The sequence below is a fragment of the Coregonus clupeaformis genome, chromosome 4 (genome assembly GCF_020615455.1).
Source record: "Coregonus clupeaformis isolate EN_2021a chromosome 4, ASM2061545v1, whole genome shotgun sequence".
NCBI classification, from domain to species: domain Eukaryota; kingdom Metazoa; phylum Chordata; class Actinopteri; order Salmoniformes; family Salmonidae; genus Coregonus; species Coregonus clupeaformis.
The window spans coordinates 5,684,002-5,707,222 of NC_059195.1; the positions used below are offsets into that span (position 1 = coordinate 5,684,002).

The 23,221-nt window shown below is 47.7% G+C and overlaps 1 long non-coding RNA gene across 1 annotated transcript; it reads left to right on the forward strand.

The window, feature by feature from the left end:
* The first annotated feature begins 1,179 nt into the window (after nt 1–1,179).
* On the forward strand, nt 1,180–22,184 carry LOC121555643. Its single transcript, XR_005997971.1, has 3 exons — nt 1,180–1,232; nt 17,985–18,023; nt 22,146–22,184. It is a non-coding gene; the product is annotated as an uncharacterized LOC121555643 (long non-coding RNA).
* The last annotated feature ends 1,037 nt before the right edge of the window (nt 22,185–23,221 follow it).

Sequence of the window (23,221 nt, forward strand, 5' to 3'; positions counted from 1 at the left end):
TGGAAGAAACACAAAAGACCTGTCAATCTCACTCGGCCCGGGGCTCCATGCAATATCTCACCTCGTGGAATTGCAATGATCATGAGAACGGTGAGGAATCAGCCCAGAACTACACGGGAGGATCTTGTCAATGATCTCAAGGCAGCTGGGACCATAGTCACCAAAAAATCTATTGGTAACACACTACACCGTGAAGGACTGAAATCCTGCAGTGCCCGCAAGGTCCCCCTGCTCAAGAAAGCACATATACAGGCCCGTCTGAAGTTTGCCAATGAACATCTGAATGATTCAGAGGAGAACTGGGTGAAAGTGTTGTGGTCAGATGAGACCAAAATCGAGCTCTTTGGCATCAACTCAACTCGCCGTGTTTGGAGGAGGAGGAATGCTGCCTATGACCCCAAGAACACCATCCCCACCGTCAAACATGGAGGTGGAAACATTATGCTTTGGGGGTGTTTTTCTGCTAAGGGGACAGGACAACTTCACTGCATCAATGGGACGATGGACAGGGCCATGTACCGTCAAATCTTGGGTGAGAACCTCCTTCCCTCAGCCAGGGCATTGAAAATGGGTTGTGGATAGGTATTCCAGCATGACAATGACCCAAAACACACGGCCAAGGCAACAAAGGAGTGGCTCAAGAAGAAGCACATTAAGGTCCTGGAGTGGCCTAGCCAGTCTCCAGACCTTAATCCCATAGAAAATCTGTGGAGGGAGCTGAAGGTTCGAGTTGCCAAACGTCAGCCTCGAAACCTTAATGACTTGGAGAAGATCTGCAAAGAGGAGTGGGACAAAATCCCTCCTGAGATGTGTGTAAACCTGGTGGCCAACTACAAGAAACGTCTGACCTCTGTGATTGCCATCAAGGGTTTTGCCACCAAGTACTAAGTTATGTTTTGCAGAGGGGTCAAATACTTATTTCCTTCATTAAAATGCAAAACAATTTATAACATTTTTGACATGCGTTTTTCTGGATTTTGTTGTTGTTATTCTGTCTCTCACTGTTCAAATAAACCTACCATTAAACTTATAGACTGATCATGTCTTTGTCAGTGGGCAAACGTACAAAATCAGCAGGGGATCAAATACTTAATTCCCTCACTGTATGTGAAGGTGTTTTTTGTGTACATATTCAGTTGATCTGGAGGTGTTTGCTATTACAGGCGGAGAACTCTGCCTTGACGATGGAGAACGACAACCAGAGGAAGCAGTATGAACGTTGTCTGGATGAGGTGAGTGTCTATTTCTCTCCCTCTCTATCTCTCATAGACACACAGTTCACTGGGTTTACCCTAAGCTGAAATATTTGATAAGGTCTAGAAAGGACTACGAATTCCTGTAGTTTCCTTACAAAAGCATCCACAAAGTATAGAGCACTGTTGTTCAAGGTTTTGAATCTGATGAGAGTTAAGCATGGGAGCTCTAAGGGATGAGACCTCTCCTCCTGCTCAGAGAGACTGGCCGGGAGTGAAATAGTGTGAGTTGTGTGTGCCACTTTCCTCCTCTCCTCTATTACAACGGGCTGATTGTCTCTCCATCTCCCTTTCCATTTTTGAAGAGGCTTCCTTAATGAGGCAGTTACCATGGCGATTGCTGCCCTCTTGAATTTTAAGTATTCAGGTAGAAGACAAAATGTTTCAACACAACTGAAGTGAGAGTAATTCACTCTGCCTGGGTTTGGAACGTTAGTTTGTGCATGGGATTTTTTTTGGCAGTCTCTTAGGGTGCTTTGTGTCATGATGACATCTGAGAGTTGTCATGACGGCTATGCTATATTAAAGGGCTACATTTTCTACTGAATAGAAATGGTACCACTGACTCTCAACTATATGGGTAAATTCAGAGCCAAGTCAAGCCAAGCTGTACTGCATGGATCCCCAACTGGCGGCCTGCAGGCCGACAATGCAAATAGTCCAGGTAGCCATGATTAGCTGTTCAGGAGTCTTATGGCTTGGGGGTAGAAGCTATTAAGAAGCCTTTTGACCTAGACTTGGCTCTCCGGTACCGCTTGCCGTGCGATAGCAGAGAGAACAATCTATGACTAGGGTGACTGGAGTCTTCGACAATTTTTTGGGCCTTCCTTTGATACCGCCTGGTATAGAGGTCCTGGATGACAGGAAGCTTGGCCCCAGTGATGTACTGGGCTATACGCACCACTCTCTGTAGTGCCTTGCGGTCGGAGGCCGAGCAGCTGCCATACCAGGCTGTGATGCAACCAGTCAGGACGCTCTCGATGGTGCAGCTGTATAACTTTTTGAGGATCTGAGGACCAATGCCAAATCTATTCAGTCTCCTGAGGGGGAATAGGCTTTGTCGTGCCCTCTTCACGACTGTCTTGGTGTGTTTGGACCATGATAGTTTGTTGGTGATGTGGACACAAAGGAACTTGAAGCTCTCAACCTGTTCCACTACAGCCTCGTCGATGAGAATGAGGGCGTGCTCAGTCCTCTTTTTTTTCCTGTAGTCCACAATCATCTCCTTTGCCTTGATCACGTTGAGGGAGAGGTTGTTATCCTGGCACCACACAACCAGGTCTCTGACTTCCTCCGTATAGGCTGTCTCATCGTTGTCGGTGATCAGGCCTATCACTGTTGTGTCGTCGGCAAACTTAATGATGGTGTTGGAGTCGTACCTTGCCATGCAGTCATGGGTGAACAGGGAGTACAGGAGGGGACTGAGCTTGCACCCCTGAGGGGCCCACGTGTTGAGGATCAGCGTGGCAGATGTGTTGTTACCTACCCTTACCACCTGGGAGCGGCCTGTCAGGAAGTCCAGGATCCAGTTGCAGAGGGAGGTGTTTAGTCAAAGGATCCTTAGCTTAATGATGAGCTTTGAGGGCACTATGGTGTTGAAAGCTGAGCTGTAGTCAATGAACAGCATTCTCACATAGGTGTTCCTATTGTCCAGGTGGGAAAGGGCAGTGTGGAGAGCAATAGAGATTGCATCATCTGTGGATCTGTTGGGGCGGTATAAAAATTGGAGTGACTCTAGGGTTTCTGGGATAATGGTGTTGATGTGAGCCATGACCAGCCTTTCAAAGCACTTCATGGCAACAGAAATGAGTGCTACGAGTCGGTAGTCATTTAGGCAGGTTATGTTATTGTTCTTGGGTACAGGGACTATGGTGGTCTGCTTGAAACATGTTGGTATTACAGACTCAGTCAGGGACATGTTGAAAATGTCAGTGAAGACACTTGCCAGTTGGTCAGCGCATGCTCGGAGTACACGTCCTGGTAATCCGTCTGGCCCTGCTGCCTTGTGAATGTTGACGTGCTTAAAAGCCTTACTCACATCGGCTACGGAGAGTGTGATCACATAGTCATTCGGAACAGCTGATGCACTCATGCATGCTTCAGAGTTGCTTGCCTCGATGCGAGCATCGAAGTGTCGGAGCCGTTGTAGTATGATTCAATCTTAGTCCTGTATTGACTCTTTGCCTGTTTGATGGTTCATCTGAGGGCATAGCGGGATTTCTTATAAGCGTCCGGGTTAAAGTCCCGCTCCTTGAAAGGGGCAGCTCCACCTTTTAGCTCAGTGCGGCTGTTGCCTGTAATCCATGGCTTCTGGTTGGGGTATGTACATACGGTTACCGTGGGGATGACGTCATCGATGCACTTATTGATGAAGCCAGTGACTGATGTGGTGTACTCCTCAATGCCATCGGAAGAATCCCAGAACATATTCCAGTCTGTGCTAGCAAAACAGTCCTGTAGCTTATCATCTGCGTCATCTGACCACTTCCTTATTAACCGTGTCACTGGTGCTTCCTGCTTTAGTTTTTGCTTATAAGCAGCAATCAGGAGTATAGAATTATGGTCACATTTGCCAAATGGAGGGCGAGGGAGAGCTTTGTACGCATTTCTGTGTGTGGAGTAAAGGTGGTCTGGAGTTTTTTTCTTCTGGTTGCACATTTAACATGCTGGTAGAAATAAGGTAGAAAGAATTTAAGTTTCCCTGCATTAAAGTCCCCGGCCACTAGGAGCGCTGCCTCTGGATGAGCGTTTTCCTGTTTGCTTATGGCCTTATACAGCTCATTGAGTGCAATCTTAGTGCCAGCATCGGTTTGTTGTTGTAAATAGACAGCTACGAAAAATATAGAAGAGAACTCTCTTGGTAAATAGTGTGGTCTAAAGCTTATCATGAAAATCTTGAGACTTCCTTAGTATTAGATTTCGTGCACCAGCTTTTGTTTACAAATATACACAGACCGCCACCCCAAATATACACAGACCGCCACACAGACCGCCACCCCGGCAGGATAGACTGCCACTCAGCAGTTCTATCCTGCCGATCTAGCGTATATCCCGCCAGCTGTATGTTATCCATGTCGTCGTTCAGCCACGACTCGGTGAAACATAAGATATTACAGTTTTTTAATGCCCCGTTGGTAGGATATCCTTGATCTTAGGTCGTCCATTTTGTTTTCCAATGATTGTACGTTGGCTAATAGGACTGATGGAAGAGGCAGATTCCTCGCTCGCCGTCGGATCCTTAAAAGGCACCCCGATCTACGTCCACGATATCTCTGTCTCATTTTCTTGCGAATGACAGAGATTTGGTCCTTGTCGGGTGTCTGTAGAATATCCTTGGCGTCCGACTCGTTGAAGAAAAAATATGTACAGAATAAATTACAAATAATGCGAAAAAACACACATAATAGCACAATTGGTTAGGGGGCCGTGAAACGGCAGCCATCTCCTTCGGCGCCATTGTCCATCAAGCACTATGATGAAACTGGCTCTCATGAGGACCGCCACAGGAATGGAAGACCCAGAGTTACCTCTGCTGCAGAGGATAATTTCATTAGTTACCAGCCTCAGAAATTGCAGCCCAAATAAATGCTTCACAGAGTTCAAGTAACATACACATCTCAACATCAACTGTTCAGAGGAGACTGTGTGAATCAGGCCTTCATGGTCAAATTGCTGCATAGAAACCACTACTAAAGTACACCAATAAGAAGAAGAGACTTGCTTGGACCAAGAAACACGAGCAATGGACATTAGACCGGTGGAAATGTGTCCTTTGGTCTGGATGTCACGACTTCCTCTGAAGCTGCCTCCTCTCCTTGTTTGGGCAGGCTTCGGCATTCGTCGTCACTGGCCTTCTAGCCACTGCCACTCCTCATCTCATCATTCCATTTGTTTTGTCTTGTTTATTATACACACCTTGTTCATTTCCCCTCATTAGTACCTGTATCATTTTTCCCTCTGCCCCCTTGTCTTTGTGTGTGATTATTTATTGTGGAGGTTAGTTTAGCTCGGTGGAGCTCCTTGTATTTTGTATCGCCAGGATATTTCACCTGTGTGCCTTGTTTTTTCCCATTGCGCCTGATTACGCACTGGAATGTTTGATGCATTGCTGCGTACCGCTGTGCCTTCGGAATAAACCCTTTTATTCTGTGATTTACCCTCCTGTGCCTGACTCCTTTCAAATCACCCGCCACAGAATCACACACCAAAACATGGAGTCAGCAGGAGAAGAGCCCATGTCTGGAGTCGTGGCACGGGTCCGGGAGCATTCTACAATGTTAGCCAGCTTGGGAGAAGCGATGGATCGGGATCACCAGGTCGACCAATGCCTGGAGAGGAGAGGACCCGACACGTCGGGACCAGCTGAGCAACCGGATCCAGCCACCCACACCCCAGCACCCAGAGGGATTCATCTCTCCCAAACGAGGGATTATGACGGGACAGCTGCCCGCTGCCAGGGATTCCTCCTGCAGCTGGAGATCTACTTCTTGTGCATCAGCCCGGCTCCATCGGAGCGGGAGAAGGTGTCCGCCCTCGTCTCCTGCCTCTCGGAGAAAGCCCTGGAGTGGGCCAACGCGGTCTGGAGTGAAGCAGGAGCCGCGTTGGATAACTACAGGGAGTTCGCTCACCTCTTCCGGGCAGTTTTTCATCACCCGCCCAAAGGAAGAGAGGCCGGCGAGCGGCTGGTCCAACTGAGGCAGGGGACGAAGACCGCGCAGGGTTTCGTACACTAGTGGCTGGGTCCGGGTGGAATGAGCGGGCCCTGATCGACTGTTTCCGGTGCAGCCTGCCGGGATACCATGTTTACCTTCGACCAGCTGGTGGACATGGCCATCCGGTTGGACAACCTGCCTGCTGCAAGAGGACATCCTGGAGGGGGCCTTCCCGTTTCATCCCCCCTCAACCCGGATTCAGTTCCGATGGAGCTGGGTGGTGCAGCGATCCGGGAGAACGGAGGACGACAGCTCCAGTGTCACTCTTGTGGCAGGAGAGGACATTCGGCTGTACGCTGTCGTCAGGGTTCTTCCGGGTCTGGAGGCAGCAGGCAGGGCACTCTCGCATCACCCCAGGTAGCACAAAACCACACTCGTTCTGAGCCCTCTGCTGCGCACTGCAGCATACACGTCACCTACCCTGATTACACAGTGGTTTCCCAGCGTAAGGCACTGGTCGATTCAGGCGCAGCTGGGAACTTTATGGACAGGTCGTGAGCACATAGTCTAGGTATTCAATTGGTTCTCCTATCCATTCCACTTCCCATCAAAGCACTTGACAGTTGACCATTAGGGTCAGGTTTCGTTAGGGAAGTTACAGCACCAGTCACGATGGTTACGCACAAGACCCATAGAGAGCAAGTCACTTTGTTTATTATTTTGTCCCCTGATTTCCCTGTTGTGTTGGGTCTTCCCTGGTTAGCACTACACAACCCCACCTTTTCATTGCCACAGAGGGTTAACACGGGGTGGTTGCGAGAGTGTCAGGGTAGGTGTCTAGCTATTTTCGTTGGTGTAACCACGGTGGAAAGTTCAGACACTACCTCCACTGTGCGCATTCCGATTTGGTGCACGCGTTTTCCAAAACTCAGGCGTCCAAATTACCACCTCATCAGGCGGGGGATTGCGTATTAAACTTTCGGGTAGACGCTGTGCCTCCCAGGAGCCTCCCAGCGGTCGTGTTTTCTGTAGTGTCCTTTATGTAAATAGCCTGTTTTTAGTTTTTTGTCTTTTTTGTATATATTTTTCAATCTCACTTTCCATCCTTTAACTAAATATACTTTCCTGCAACCCGCCTCACCCAATGTGGAACGGATTCTGTTGTTTCTTCATACATTTTTATCCAGAACCTCTGGCTGAAACTAGCCAGCTAGCCAGCTAACTAGCTACTTGCTATTAGCCACCGTTAGCGGTTAGCGGTCTTCACCATTGTCTGTGTGCCCATGGCCTGCACTTCCTACCAGCCAGCTCTAGCATGGACAATTGTCGGCCAGTCTGCACATTGCGCTATCGAGCCAGAGCATATTGGATTTTCTGCCGGAACAACTGGACCTTAACACCGGATCATCGCTAGCCAGCTAACTAGCTACTTGCTATTAGCCACCGTTAGCGGTCCTCACCATTTTCCGTGGCCGTGGCCAGCACTACATACCAGCCAGCCAGCTCTAGCCTGGACTATTATTCGGCCAGTCTGCACTGGCTGCACAGCGCGTTATCGACCCTGAACATATCGTTTTTTCTGCCGGAATCACTGAACCATTAACACCGGATTCATCGCTACTAGCTAGCTGCAACCAAATGGACGTTTTGTGGTTGGCTAATCAGCCCTGAGTTAGCCTTGAGCCAGGTCCATCTCCCGGCTATCTACCTCTCTGTCAACCGGACGGGACCTCCTAGTGTCGATACGGAGCCCCGCCGATCCAACACGACTGGTCTGCCGACGAAATCGTCTGATGTGGTTACAACAGGCTTCCCGTTATGACGTCGACCACGAAGATCCATCTGCTAGCCCCGGCCCGCTAGCACACGCTAGCCGTGGCCTCTTGCTAGCTAGTGCTATAGTAGCCCCCGAACTACCTCCGAACTATCCTATTGCTTTTCACCGGACCTTATGATAACTCAGCTATACAGCTGATGCCTGCTGGACTGTTCCATTTTACGGTACCGCATAATGTTGATGTTTAGCCTCAGCCCAAACTTTGTCGCCATTACCAGCTGTTGTCTTAGCTCTCTCGAATTACATCTGTGATTGCTTTATGCCTCTCTCCCATGTCAATATGCCTTGCTTATTGCTGTTTCGCTTATTTCTTATTGTACTATTTCACTGTAGATCCCCCAGCCCAGCTAAACCTGCCTCAGACAGCTCCTTTGTTCCACCTCCTATCCTTCCATATCCTTTTCTGTACATAATGCCCTGAATCTATTCTACAACGCCCGGAAACCTGCCCCTTTTTTTCTCTGTACCCAACGCACTAGAAGACCAGTTCTTAAAGCCATTAGCCGTATCCTTATTCTACTCCTTCTCTGTTCCTCTGGTGATGTAGAGGTTAACCCAGGCCCTGTAGCCCCCAGTATCACTACTACTCCCCAGGCGTTATCATTTGTTGACTTCTGTAATCGTAAAAGCCTTGGTTTCTTGCATGTTAATATCAGAAGCCTCCTTCCTAAGTTTGAGTTATTCACTGAGTTAGCACACTCCACCAACCCTGATGTTCTAGCAGTGTCTGAATCCTGGCTTAGGAAGGCCACCAAAAATTCAGAAATGTCCATCCCCAACTACAACATTTTCCGTCTCGATAGAACTGCCAAAGGGGTTGGGGTTGCAATCTACTGTAGAGATAGCCTGGAGAGGTCTATCGTAATATCCAGGTCTGTGCCCAAACAGTTTGAGCTTCTACTTCTAAAAATCCACCTTTCCAGAAATAAGTCTCTCACTGTTGCCGCTTGCTACAGACCCCCCTCAGCCCGAGCTGTGCCCTGGACACCATATGTGAACTGATTGCCCCCCATCTATCCTCAGAGTTCGTACTGCTTGGTGACCTAAACTGGGATATGCTTAACACCCCGGCCAACCTACAATCTAAACTAGATGCCCTCAATCTCACACAAATTATCAACGAACCTACCAGGTACAACCCTAAATCTGTAAACATGGGCACCCTCATTGATATCATCCTGACAAATGTACCCTCTAAATACACCTCCGCTGTCTTCAACCAGGATCTCAGCGATCACTGCCTTATTGCCTGCGTCCGTAATGGGTCCGCGATCAAACAACCACCCATCATCACTGTCAAGCGCTCCCAAAAACACTTTAGCGAGCAGGCCTTTCTAATTGACCTGGCCCGGGTATCCTGGATGGATATTGACCTCATTCCATCAGTAGAGGATGCCTGGTTGTTCTTTAAAAGTGCTTTCTTCTCAATCTTAAATAAGCATGCCCCATTCAAAAAATTCAGAACTAAGAACAGATATAGCCCCTGGTTCTCCTCAGACTTGACTGCCCTTGACCAGCACAAAAACATCCTGTGGCGTACTGCATTAGCATCGAACAGCTCCCGCGATGTGCAACTTTTTAGGGAAGTCAGGAACCAATATACACAATCAGTTAGGAAAGCAAAGGCTAGCTTTTTCAAACAGAAATTTGCTTCCTGTAGCACTAACTCCAAAAGGTTTTGGGACACTGTAAAGTCCATGGAAAATAAGAGCACCTCCTCCCAACTGCCCACTGCACTGAGGCTAGGAAACACTGTCACCACCGATAAATCTACCACCACCGAGAATTTCAACAATCATTTTGCTACGGCTGGCCATGCTTTCCACCTGGCTACCACTACCCCGGCCACCAGCTCTGCACCCTCCGCTGCAACTTGCCCATGCCCCCCCCCCCCCGCTTCTCTTTCACACAAATTCAGATAGCTAATGTTCTGAAAGAGCTAAAAAATCTGGACCCCTACAAATCAGCTGGGCTAGACAATCTGGACCCTTTGTTTCTAAAATTAGCTGCCGAAATTGTCGCAACCCCTATTACTAGCCTGTTCAACCTCTCTTTCGTAACGTCTGAGATCCCCAGAGATTGGAAAGCTGCCGCAGTCATCCCCCTCTTCAAAGGGGGTGACACTCTAGATCCTAACTGTTATAGACCTATATCCATCCTGCCCTGCCTTTGGAAAGTATTTGAAAGCCAAGTTAACAAACAGATCACCGACCATTTCGAATCCCACCGTACCTTCTCCGCTATGCAATCCGGTTTCCGAGCTGGTCATGGGTGCACCTCAGCCACGCTCAAGGTCCTAAACGATATTATAAACGCGATCGATAAAAGACAGTACTGCGCAGCCGTCTTCATCGACCTGGCCAAGGCTTTCAACTCTGTCAACCACCGCATTCTTATTGGCAGACTAAATAGCCTTGGTTTCTCTAATGACTGCCTCACCTGGTTCACCAACTACTTCTCAGATAGAGTTCAATGTATCAAATCGGAAGGCCTGTTGTCTGGACCTCTGGTCGTCTCTATGGGCGTGCCACAGGGTTCAAATCTCGGGCCGACTCTATTCTCTGTGTATATCAATGATGTCGCTCTTGCTGCTGGTGACGCTCGGATCCACCTCTATGCGGACGACACCATTTTGTATGCATCTGGCCCTTCATTGGACACTGTGTTAACAAACCTCCAAACGAGCTTCAATGCCATACAACACTCCTTCCGTAGCCTCCAACTGCTCTTAAACACTAGTAAAACTAAATGCATGCTCTTCAACCGAACGCTGCTTGCACCCGCCCACCCGAGTAGAATCACTACTCTCTGCGCGTCTGACCTAGAGTATGTGGACAACTTCAAATACCTAGGTGTCTGGTTAGACTGTAAACTCTCCTTCCAGACTCACATTATGCATCTCCAATCAAAAGTTAGATCTAGACTTGGATTCCTATTTCGCAACAAAGCCTCCTTCACTCATGCTGCCAAACATGCCCTCGTAAAACTGACTATACTACCGATCCTTGACTTCGGCGATGTAATTTACAAAATAGCCTCCAACACCCTACTCAGCAAATTGGATGTAGTCTATCACAGTGCCATCCGTTTTGTCACCAAAGCCCCATATACTACCCACCATTGTGACCTGTACGCTCTTGTTGGCTGGCCCTCACTACATATTCGTCGCCAAACCCACTGGCTCCAGGTCATCTATAAATCACTGCTAGGCAAATCCCTGTCTTATCTTAGCTCACTGGTCACCATAGCAACACCCACCCGTAGTCTGCGCTCCAGCAGGTATATCTCACTGGTCATCCCCAAAGCCAACACCTCCTTTGAACGCCATTCCTTCCAGTTCTCTGCTGCCAATGACTGGAACGAACTGCAAAAATCTCTGAAGCTGGAGACTCTTATCTCCCTCTCTAACTTTAAGCATCAGTTGTCAGAGCAGCTTACCGATCACTGCACCTGTACACAGCCTTTCTGAAATTAGCCCACCCAACTACCTCATCCCCATATTGTTATTTATTTTGCTAATTTGCACCCCAGTATCTCTATTTGCACATCATCTTTTGCACATCTATCATTCCAGTATTATACGAAATTGTAACTATTTTGCATTATGGCCTATTTATTGCCTTACCTCCATAACTTACTACATTCGCACACACTGTATATATATTTTCTGTTGTATTTTTGACTTTATGTTTTGTTTACCCCATATGTAACTCTGTGTTGTTGTTTTTATCGCACTGCTTTGCTTTATCTTGGCCAGGTCGCAGTTGTAAATGAGAACTTGTTCTCAACTGGCTTACCTGGTTAAATAAAGGTGAAATAAAAAATTAAATAAAAATGTATAGCCTCTGTCGCAGGCTGAAACGGAGGCGATGGAGACATACGTCTTCGAGTCCCTGCGCCAGGGGTTCGTACGTCCCTCCACTTCGCCAGCCTTCTCGAGTTAATTTTTTGTGAAGAAGAAAGACGGAGGTCTGCGCCCTTGCATTGATTACCGAGCACTGACAATACATTATAGTTATCGTCTACCCCTCATTCCATCTGTAATCGAGTCAATGCACGGGGCGCGCTTCTTCACAAAATTAGATCTCCGGCGTGCGTACAACCTGGTGTGTGTCCGAGAGGGGGACGAGTGGAAGACAGCATTCAGCACATCCATGGGGCATTACGAATACCTGGTGATGCCTTACGGTTTGATGAATGCTCCATCCATCTTCCAGTCCTTTGTGAATGAGGTGTTTCGGGACATGCTTGGTCGCGGTGTAATGGTCTACATCGTTGACATTCTGGTGTATTCCGCTACGCGCGCTGAGCATGTGTCTCCGGTTCGCAAAGTGCTGGGCCGACTGTTGGAACATGACCTTCATGCCAAGGCAGAGAAGTGTCTGTTTTTCCAACAGTCCGTCTCCTTACTCGGATACCGCGTTACCACCTCAGGTGTGGAGATGGAGGGAGATCGCATTTCAGCCGTGCATAATTGGCCGACTCCAACCACGGTAAAGGAGGTGCAGCGCTTTATTGGCTTTGCCAACTACTATCGGAGGTTTATCCGGGGCTTTGGCAAGGTCACAGCTCCCATCCCCTCTCTGTTGAAGGGTGGGCCGTCCCGGCTCCGCTGGTCTGCTGAGGCTGACAGGGCCTTCAGTAACCAGAAGGTTCACTTTAGCCCCGGTACTGGCCCATCCCGATCCATCACTACCGTTCGTAGTGGAGGTGGATGCATCCGAGGTAGGGATAGGCGCTGTCCTATCTCAACGCTCGGGCATGCCACCCAAGCCCCGCCCCTGTGCCTTCTTCTCCAAGAAGCTCAGCCCGGCAGAGCAGAACTACGACGTTGGTGATCGGGAGCTGTTGGCTGTTGTCCGAGCCCTGACCGTGTGGAGGCACTGGCTCGAGGGGGCGAAACACCCTTTCCTCGTCTGGACGGACCACCGTAACCTGCAGTACATCCGGGCAGCGAGGAGGCTGAACCCACGCCAGGCCAGTTGGGCCCTATTCTTCACCCGGTTTGATTTTACACTGTCTTACATCCAGGGTACGAAGAACGTGAAGGCAGACGCACTGTCACGGCTGTACTACACAGAGGAGAGGCCCATAGACAACACCCCTATACTCCCGGCCTCCTTTATTGTGGCGCCGGTAGTGTGGGCGATGGATGTGGACATAGAGCGGGCGTTACGCACAGAGCCATCTCCACCTTGGTGCCCAGCTGGGCTGCAGTATGTGCCATCTCATGTCCGTGACCATCTGATCTATTGGGCACACACGTCCCCCTCCTCTTGTTACCCAGGTATCGGCCGTACAGTGCGCTGCCTGACCGGAATGTACTGGTGGCCTACCTTGGCTAAGGATGTGAAGGTGTATGTCTCCTCATGCTTGGTGTATGCCCAGAGTAAGGCACCTAGGCACCTCCCAGCGGGTAAGTTACAACCCTTACCAGTTCCACAATGGCCATGGTCCCACTTGTGTATTGACTTCCTTACTGATCTTCCCCTCTCTCAGGGTAACACCATCATACTGGTTGTTGTGGACCGCTTTTCAAAAGCCTGCCACCTCCTTCCTCTGCCCGGTCTCCCCACGGCCCTGCAGACTGTGGAGGCCCTGTTTACTTATCGTATTAACCCCTCGTTCCAGGTGTCTCTCCTCAGGCCGGTGGTGGTTGGTCCGCTCCAGGAGTCTGAGGTGCGGGAGGTCCCTCCGGCCCCTCTGGACATCGAGGGGGCCCCTGCATCCGTTCCATCGTGGATTCAAGGCGTTCGGTGGAGGGCCTTCATTACCTCGTGAAGTGTGAGGGGTACGGTCCGGAGGAGTGGTGCTGGGTCCCGGTGAGGGATATTCTCGATCCCTCCCTGTTGTGGGATTTCCACCATCTCCATCCGGCTCGCCCTGCTCCGCGTCCTCCTGGCCGTCCCCGAGGCTGGTGTCGGCGCGCTGCTGGAGCTGCACGTCAGGGGGTGGGGGGGGGGGGTACTGTCACGACTTCCTCCGAAGCTGCCTCCTCTCCTTGTTCGGGCAGGCTTTGGCGTTCATCGTCACCGGTCTTCTAGCTACTGCCGCTCCTCATCTCATCATTCCATTTGTTTTGTCTTGTTTATTACACACACCTGGTTCATATCCCCTCATCAGTACCTGTATAAGTTTCCCTCTGCCCCCTTGTCTTTGTGTGTGATTGTTTATTGTGGAGGTTAGTATAGCTCGGTGGAGCTCATTGTATTTTGTATCGCCGGGATATATCACCCGTGTGCCATGTTGTTTCCCAGTGCGTCTGATTACGCACTGGAGTGTTTGACGCTTTGCTTTGTACCGCTGTGCCTTCAGAATAAGTCATTTTATTCTGTGATTTACCCTCCTGCGCCTGACTCCTTTCAAATCACCCACCACACTGGAGTCCAGATTGGAGATTTTTGGTTCCAACCGCCGTGTCTTTGTGAGACGCGGTGTGGGTGAACGGATGATCTCCGCATGTGTATTTCCCACCGTAAAGCATGGAGGAGAAGGTGTTATGGTGTGGGGGCGCTTTGCTGGTGACACTGTCTGTGATTTATTTAGAATTCAAGGCACACTTAACCAGCATGGCTACCACATCATTCTGCAGCGATACGCCATCCCATCTGGTTTGGGCTTTGAGTGTGGAAAGCTGTCATCAAGGCAAAGGGTGGCTATTTGAAGAATCTCAAATATAAAATATATTTTTATTTGTTTAACACTTTTTTGGTTACTACATGATTCCATATGTGTTATTTCATAGTTTTGATGTCTTCAATATTATTCTACAATGTAAAACATAGTAAAAATTAAGAAAAACCCTTGAATGAGTAGGTGTGTCCAAACTTTTGACTGGTACTGTATATTATTATTATTAGTTTTCTTTTTTTCTTTGTTGGACATAAAAGACTGTAAAAACACCAGGAAATGAGCTCCAAGTGATTTTAATTTAAGAAATCTTTTCGCTACTATTCCCACGCAGAATAAAGAGACACGTGATCGTATGCAAATGTAAACAAGGTTTGAAATTGTTATGTTTTAGTCAAACATTATATCTGTTTGCTTCTTGCAGTCAATTTGCAGTCTACAAATTATTTGTTATTATAAACTGGGTGGTTCGAACCCTGAATGGTGGTTCGAACCCTGAATGCTGATTGGCTGACAGCCGTGGTATGCCACGGGTATGACAGAACATTTATTTTTACTGATCTAATTATGTTTTTTAATAGCAAAAAGCCACCTCTGGGATTTGTGGTATATGGGCAATATACCATGGCTTAGGGCTGTATCCAGGCTCTCCGTGTTGCTTCGTGCATAAGAACAGCCCTTAGCCGTGGTATATTGACCATATACCATACCCCCCTCTGGCCTTATTGCTTAAACCCCTACCAGCTCACACAGTCGGCAATATGTAATGCATTAAACATCACACTTGACATCCCAAAAATGTTGAATGATCAGTATTGTCTCTGGAACTAAACAACATAATTGATCAGTTATGTAATTGAAATCAAATAATAAGTTCAAGCTCTTCATGATATTCTGCTACCTTCATTCATATTCAGTGCTACCATTAAATCAATTTATCCCCCAAAATTATAATCTAGCTTTGAGGAAGCGGACGGAGGGCCTCTCACATTAAAACGTTATTGAAAAGACTTGAGATTTTGTCATGAAAAAGTTTGTTTTAATTATAAGACATATAGCAGTTTAAACAGACAGATGATAAAAGGAGTAAAATAGGATAAAAGTATCAAACCAGGACTAACAATTGTTCACATTACTCTCCTAGTCACCTAGCTGCACTAGGGTCATGACCGTGTATATCAAGACACAGTGGAGCCAGCGCGAGATATGGCTCAATCCAGGGATGAGAAATGCGTTGTACTCTGAATTGTCTCATTATCCCACTGTTACACCGGGAAATTTGAAAGACTGCTAGTCTTTGTAGGGCAGCTTTTTGCTAGGAAAGCTGCCATTTTCGTGCTATGTAGCAGAAGCCACATCAGCCATTTTGAAATGGCACGAGAACGTGCAAGGATAGTCAGCCAATCAGGCTCTGTGCGGACTACATCGTTGAGCTGTGGAAATGTCAAAGTAAAAGTCCTGTTGGGGAATGGCTTAGTATATGTCAAACTCTCCCAAAACTATAGATGCTCATCTGAAGTACAATAATTAATTGGTAATCCATGTCATTGTTGTCAAGGGTGCATTAACAAAGGCAATAAACAGCCACACACTAGAAAAAAAAAAAAATGTATTCACTAACTGTAAGTCGCTCTGGATAAGAGCGTCTGCTAAATGACTAAAAATGTAATGTAAATGTAGAACATTGTTGTTGTTGTCTTTGAATAATGTATTTCCTTGTTGGAGCTCCAAAAACACAACTGGACCCTGTTTTAGCAAACATGTTGAATCACAATCAATATCACAATATCAAATGAATTCACAGTGACAAATTCATTACATTGCTATACAGTACAGTGTGAAGACCAGCCTGAGTCCTGTTTTTGCAGTAAGCAGGTCCCCCGTACCTGCGCCCATGAGGGGAGTGATGAATGACTGCATGGCGGAAAGGGCTCGTTAAAAAAGTAAGAAAAATGTGCAAAAAAGGAAATAGTAACACGATAAAATAACACCATATACAAGGAGTACGGGTACCGAATCAATGTGCAGGGGTACGAAGTAGAGGTAATATGTTCATGTAGGTAGGGGTAAAAGTGGGACAGTTTGGGACATTTAAATAATGGGACAATTTGGAGTACAACGCATTTTATCATCCCTGGATTCAGATACGTCAGACAGGAAGAGTCCCCTGTAGCTCAGTTGGTAGAGAATGGCGCTTGCAACGCTAGGGTTGTGGGTTCATTTCCCACGGGGGGCCAGTATGAAAATGTATGCACTCACTAACTGTAAGTCGCTCTGGATAAGAGCGTCTGCTAAATGACTAAAATGTAAATGTAAAATGAAGAGGCGAAGCGAGAGAGATAACTCGGCCCAAAATCTGTCTTCTCCAGCAGGTGTTTTTTTGTGCTCATCAAGCGAGGAGTTTTTGTAAGGAGTTCAATGAGTGTCGAATTTGGTCAACAAAAAATGTAATTGGTTTGCTACTTGAGGTTTATTTGGTTGAGTATACGTTTTGTAATGCTTAGGTTGTTACGAGTGTACTGATATAAGTAGGACATGTGCCTCTTAGTGCTATCCGGAATTCTTGGGATGTCGCCACCCTAAACCCTACCCATTTTACATTTCAACTTCAATGGGGTAGGGATGTCCTAAGGATCCCAGATAGCAAGGACATTGTGGTTGTTCACACACGTATCTGCCCTCTCATTGGCTAGAATGGTCCCACCTGATCTTGCCTCCTCACAAATACCTTCTATTTTTGAAGACATTTATTTTCATTGTTAGAGCGGCCAATATAGTATCTGGCCATATCTCGCGCTGGCTCTTCAGTGTCTTGATCTACATGGTCATGCTGTCCCCAGTGCAGCTCAGTGTAAACAAGCATAATGGTAGGGTTGGACTCTTCTGGCAACTAGTTATCTCTCTCCCGCTGACCAACAAACACTAGACTTTAGCCATGGCTTAATAAGCACCTGTATTGAATCAGGACTTAATGAGGGGCGTGTGGGCAATTACCACCTACAACATTCCAATGGCTGTCCTAAACACACACACGCTCACACACACACAAACAACTGTAGAGATGCAGATGATAGTATGAGCTTTAAATATTGTAGAGAATATGTAATGAAAGTAATAACTAGGGCCCTTGAAACAAACAATGAATACAAACAACAACAAGGCAACAGTAAACATGTCGTCCCCCACGAATGATCCAACTCTCCCCTTGGGCCAATTGAGATATCGAGTGTAACTAACAAATTTCAGTTAATTACTATAGCTCCCGCCTTTGGCCAATCAGTGTAATTTTGTAAACACCGGATCTCTATGGCAAGACGCATCATTCGCCCAAGTTTCGTCAAAATCAACCCAATGCTGTCTGAGATATTGTGTGTGACTAAAGTATGAACAAACGGAGGGAGACAGATCCACAGTCCCCTCCCCGATTTCATCATGGGGGACAATTAAAACATTGGGGAGGTGAATAAATGTCTCTGGTGAAGATCTGCATCTTCACACAAACGTTGGACAACAAAGATATCTCTGTCATGACATGTTGACTGAATGTTGTCTTATCTTTTCTTTGAGTGTATTGTTTATGCAATGTCTCTCTCTGCTCTCTTTCGCTTCAAGGTGGCTAATCAGGTGGTTCAAGCGCTCCTCACTCAAAAGGTTTGTCTTTGTTTTGTTTGATTAAAGCATCATTAAAGAAGTCTAAGGGAGGCTATAAAAGAAATAATGATGGAATGTAATAATGATAAATATACTTATTTGTGTACTAGCTAGCACGTCATGACTATTGAAACTGAAAAACCACATGCTCACTACTAGCTATTAAAACATTGTCTAGTCAGACCATTACTACTGTTCCAGCTGGCTGATTGCCGTTGTTACTTAGTGTGAACGGATCAGCTTGTCCGAAGCACCCTAACACAAGCGGGAGGCATGAAATCAACAGACCAGAGGCAGTGGTTTTGGTTCCTTTTCTTTTGTATTGTTTATTTCGCCCAACAAAACAATTCCAATACAGGGTAACGTCCAATGCTGAAACAACAGTGTAACAACAAAATAAACAAACTAAGCCGTTGACCAAAAGGGAAAGCAAAACAACAAACGGCTACTCCTGTCTTTAGACTATCGTCTACACATAATAGTTACAGGAGAAACGCTTCTCTCTATCTAAAGTATGCCTTGGTTAACAGAGAGACAAGGTGCCCCAGACGAAGAAGCTTTCTCTGAGGTAGGACAATACGACGTCCTCCCAGGTCCCCGTCTCTACTCCCAATCCTCCTCCAGCTAAGGTTGTCGGAGGATGACACCTAGTGGGTCGCTCCGGAACTGCGACCCACTCCTGTAACAGGAGAGGGATAAGAGGGTTACGGTATGTTCGCTTGGTAGCAGTGCGTTGGCAGGTGTCACAAGATTTGCAATACTATGCAACATCTTGGGTGATCCTCGGCCAATAGAAACGCCACAGCAACCGTTCGGGGGTCTTCTCCCAGGCGAGGTGGCTCCCTAGTACATGTGTATGGGCCATGTGTAACACCACATCTCTGTATGAACGGGGCACCATTAGCAGTTCCTGTTCTACCCTTCTACATTTGGCCACCCAGTACAAGAGACCCTGCGTGGTTATCTCACCTTCCGAGCCGATTCTCCTCCCATCTATACTCTTCACCTTCCGCATAGCCTGGCGAGGGTTGGGCTCCCGGTGTTGGGCGGTTCCAAATTGGCCCATTAGCTCTTCCGACAGGGATAAGTTGTGCGTGTTGGGGCAAGGGGGGGCGCTCCTGGTCTGGGTTGAATGACTCCTTGTCAAACCCCCTACAGGTGCTCTCCCTCGATGACTCCTGAAACACCTGGCGTAACTGCTCCCTCTGGAGCTCGTCGACTTGACTCAGGACGGGGGTCTGGTTAGATCCGTCTCCCGCCGGGTCGCTCTGGAACCCCCCAAGGTGTCTTCCTTCGTGGTCTCCTGGAACAAGTGCCTCAGACGGCCATCGGGGGAGTCTCCTTCCCCCCTGATCTGATGTGGAATCCCAGTTGCCCTGACACACCTCCTTAGCTTCCTCTCGTCCCTTCCCTGCGGTGTGCGCCGTCGAGTGCGTCTCTGGGTGGGCTCTGAGTGCGCAAGTGCTTGTCGATTAGAGTTGTTCAGTCTCCGTGCTCTATTGGGGCCACTCCCTCACCCCGCATTCCTCCACAGAAGCTCGAACAGGGGGCAGTCCCTCTCCAGTAGCACCGGTACCTTCATTTGAGGAACAACCCCAACAATCAGGGTGGTCTTCCCGGCAGGGGTATGGAAGCTGACTCGGGCTGTGGGGTAGTGTTCGGTGTCCCCGTGGATGCAGGCTACAGCGGTTTCCACCTCGAGACGGGGCGCGTTGGCCAGGACCTCCTCCCGTACCAGAGACACCATGCTTCCTGAGTCTTACGCGCACCCGCACACTCCGAGCCGGGGCCAGCTCCACATGCCAAGATACCTGTGGCGCGGGACATTCCCCCTGGTCACGGGGGGTGGCTGCTGATTCAGTGGGCATAGGGATGTCTAAAAGTCTTGACTATGAGGCTAGGTGCTGGCCTTGTTGACCCTCCTGCCAGCCATGGGGTGTACCACTGGAGTGGTCTTATCGCCCCTGCTAACGGCAGCAAGGCTTTTAGTAGACAAGTATAAATCGATGCACTGGACTTGGTGGTCAACTGTAACTGGATTTGTCTGACCAACTATCCTCTGCATGGTGACGGGTAATTCCCTCAAACACTTGTCTATGACAAGGGTTTCTAACACTTCAGCCGTGGTTTTTGTGGGGCATAGCCACCCCCTTACCAGACAGATAAGTTGGTAGAGCTGGCCCCTCGTGACTCCACTTCGGCGTACTTCCAGTCATGAAACCTTTGGGCCCGGTCTCTGGGGTTCAGCTGATAGCAGGACTGAATCTCCACCTTCAGACATACGTATTCTGCAGCATCCCCTTCCTCAATGTCATAGTACGCTGCCTGGGATTTGCCTGTGAGCAGGGGAGCCAGGAGGCCCGCCCAGTCATCCTGAGGCCATCTCTCTCTCTGCGCCGTTCGTTCGAATGCCAGAAGATAGGCCTCCACATCGTCGTCCTCTGTCAGACGTGGAATCAGCACGTTGACGTTGGGCATCCTACGATCCCTGGGAAACGGCCGTTCTGCTAGTTCGGACCTGAGGAGGTCTAGGGTCTCCTGTTGGGCGATGGCGCAGGCCGTTAGCTGAAGTAGCAATTCTTCGCTCATGCCTATCAGCAGGCTTCTGAAAGAAGAAAAAAAATCGCAGCCACCGGAGAGGGGAAAGGTTGTGGTCTTGCCTCAAGGTGCCCGCATTCTCCACCAGTTGTGAATGGATTAGCTTGTCCGAAACACCCTAACACAAGCGGGAGGCATGAAATGAACAGACCAGAGGCAGTGGTTTTGGTTCCTTTTCTTTTGTATTGTTACTGAACGGTTTTTCTTATGCCCAACAAAATAATTCCAATACAGGGTAACGTCCAACGCTGAAACAACAGCGTAACAACAAAATAAACATAAACTAAGCCATTAACCAAAAGGCTGTGGCCCAAAAGGGAAAGCAAAACAACAAACGGCTACTCCTGTCTTTAGACTATCGTCTACACATAATAGTTACAGGAGGAACACTTCTCTCTATCTAAAGTCTGCCTTGGTTAACAGAGAGACAAGGTGGCCCAGACAAAGAAGCTTTCTCTGACGTAGGACAATACGACGTCCTCCCATGTCCCCGTCTCTACTCCCAATCCTCCCCCAGCTCCTCTCCTGGCACACCTATATAGAGGAAGACACAAAGCAATTAGTGGGCCCAGCTGTGTACTAATTGGCTTTACACTGAGTACCTATCCCCTGAGGAGGGTGCTGTCGTGTCGTCTTCCTCCGGCTGATCACTGAACTCTCACATTAGGTAATGTAAAGCGTAGCACAGATAATTTTCAACCAACCTTTACTTGGCGATACTTCCTCAATTCCCGACATGGAAGACAATGCATGTCTTCGAAACTTCCATTGCTAGTTGCAGGTGGTTCATTTGAATTAAGAACATGTTCCGTTATTAAATAAAATAATTGCTCCATGAAGTCTATTCTGTTTCAAATATTCTCTCATTTATTGAGACAGGTGGGGGGAGTTTCCAACCCAAAGTGGCGCATGTCATGAGCACAACTCAGAAATCATGCTTTGCGTTCAATGACACTCACCTGTCTTGATCAATGAGAAGATTTGAAATAGGCAATATAGCGGCGTACACTTAATGGAGCAAAAAAAATTTTTTTTTTAATAACGGAACATTTTGTAAATTAAAATGAACCACCTGCAAGTAGCCATGGAAGTTTAGAAGAAATGCGATGTCTTCCAAGTCGGGAATTGAGGAAGTAACATATCGCCAAGTAAAGGTTGGTTGAAAATTCTCTGTGCTTCGCGTTACATTACCTAAGTAAGAATGGCTATCAGCCAGCTGGAACAGTAGTATGGTATATGCTTATCAACTTTCTGCTGACGTGCCATGCTTGTGAATTAATATTACAGGGACACTTTCTATGAGTCATGTTTCTAAGTTAAATATAATGAATGCATGCTACCATTTTAATGCATGAAGAATGTCTTGTAGGGTCCCAAGGTTTTCCTGGTCAGGTCACATGGTCAGGAACAACTCCTGGCCCTACATAAATCATAATGGAAGGCACACTGAACATGTATAATTATAAAGCCAGTTTATACCAATTTTAATCCACCTTCCTTGTGCTTGTGTGGGTGAATGTTCAGGACCTAAAAGAGGAGTGTGTGAAGCTGAGGACACGCGTGTTTGACTTGGAGCAGCAGAACCGCATACTGAACGTTCTGTTCCAGCAGCAGGTCAAAACATCCAGCAACCCTGTCTCCCAGGTAGGCTGGCTTGGTATAGACTGGATAAAGACCAATATTAACTAGTTAAAGGTAAGCTATATTAGCATTTGAGCAGGTTCATGGAATTGGTAAATCTTTTTTTCTTTTAAAGAAACTACACTGCTCAAAAAAATTAAAGGAACACTTAAACAACACAATGGAACTCCAAGTCAATCACACTTCTGTGAAATCAAACTGTCCACTTAGGAAGCAACACTGATTGACAATACATTTCACATGCTGTTGTGCAAATGGTATAGACAACAGGTGGAAATTATAGGCAATTAGCAAGACACCCCCAAAAAAGGAGTGGTTCTGCAGGTGGTGACCACAGACCACTTCTCAGTTCCTATGCTTCCTGGCTGATGTTTTGGTCACTTTTGAATGCTGGCGGTGCTTTCACTCTAGTGGTAAAATGAGACGGAGTCTACAACCCACACAAGTGGCTCAGGTAGTGCAGCTCATCCAGGATGGCACATCAATGCGAGCTGTGGCAAGAAGGTTTGCTGTGTCTGTCAGCATAGTGTCCAGAGCATGGAGGCGCTACCAGGAGACAGGCCAGTACATCAGGAGACGTGGAGGAGGCCGTAGGAGGACCTCTACCTCCACCTTTGTGCAAGGAGGAGCAGGAGGAGCACTGCCAGAGCCCTGCAAAATGACCTCCAGCAGGCCACAAATGTGCATTTGTCTGCTCAAACGGTCAGAAACAGACTCCATGAGGGTGGTATGAGGGCCCGACATCCACAGGTGGGGGTTGTGCTTACAGCCCAACACCGTGCAGGACGTTTGGCATTTGCCAGAGAACACCAAGATTGGCCTATTCGCCACTGGTGCCCTGTGCTCTTCACAGATGAAAGCAGGTTCACACTGAGCACATGTGACAGACGTGACAGAGTCTGGAGACGCCGTGGAGAATGTTCTGCTGCCTGCAACATCCTCCAGCATGACCGGTTTGC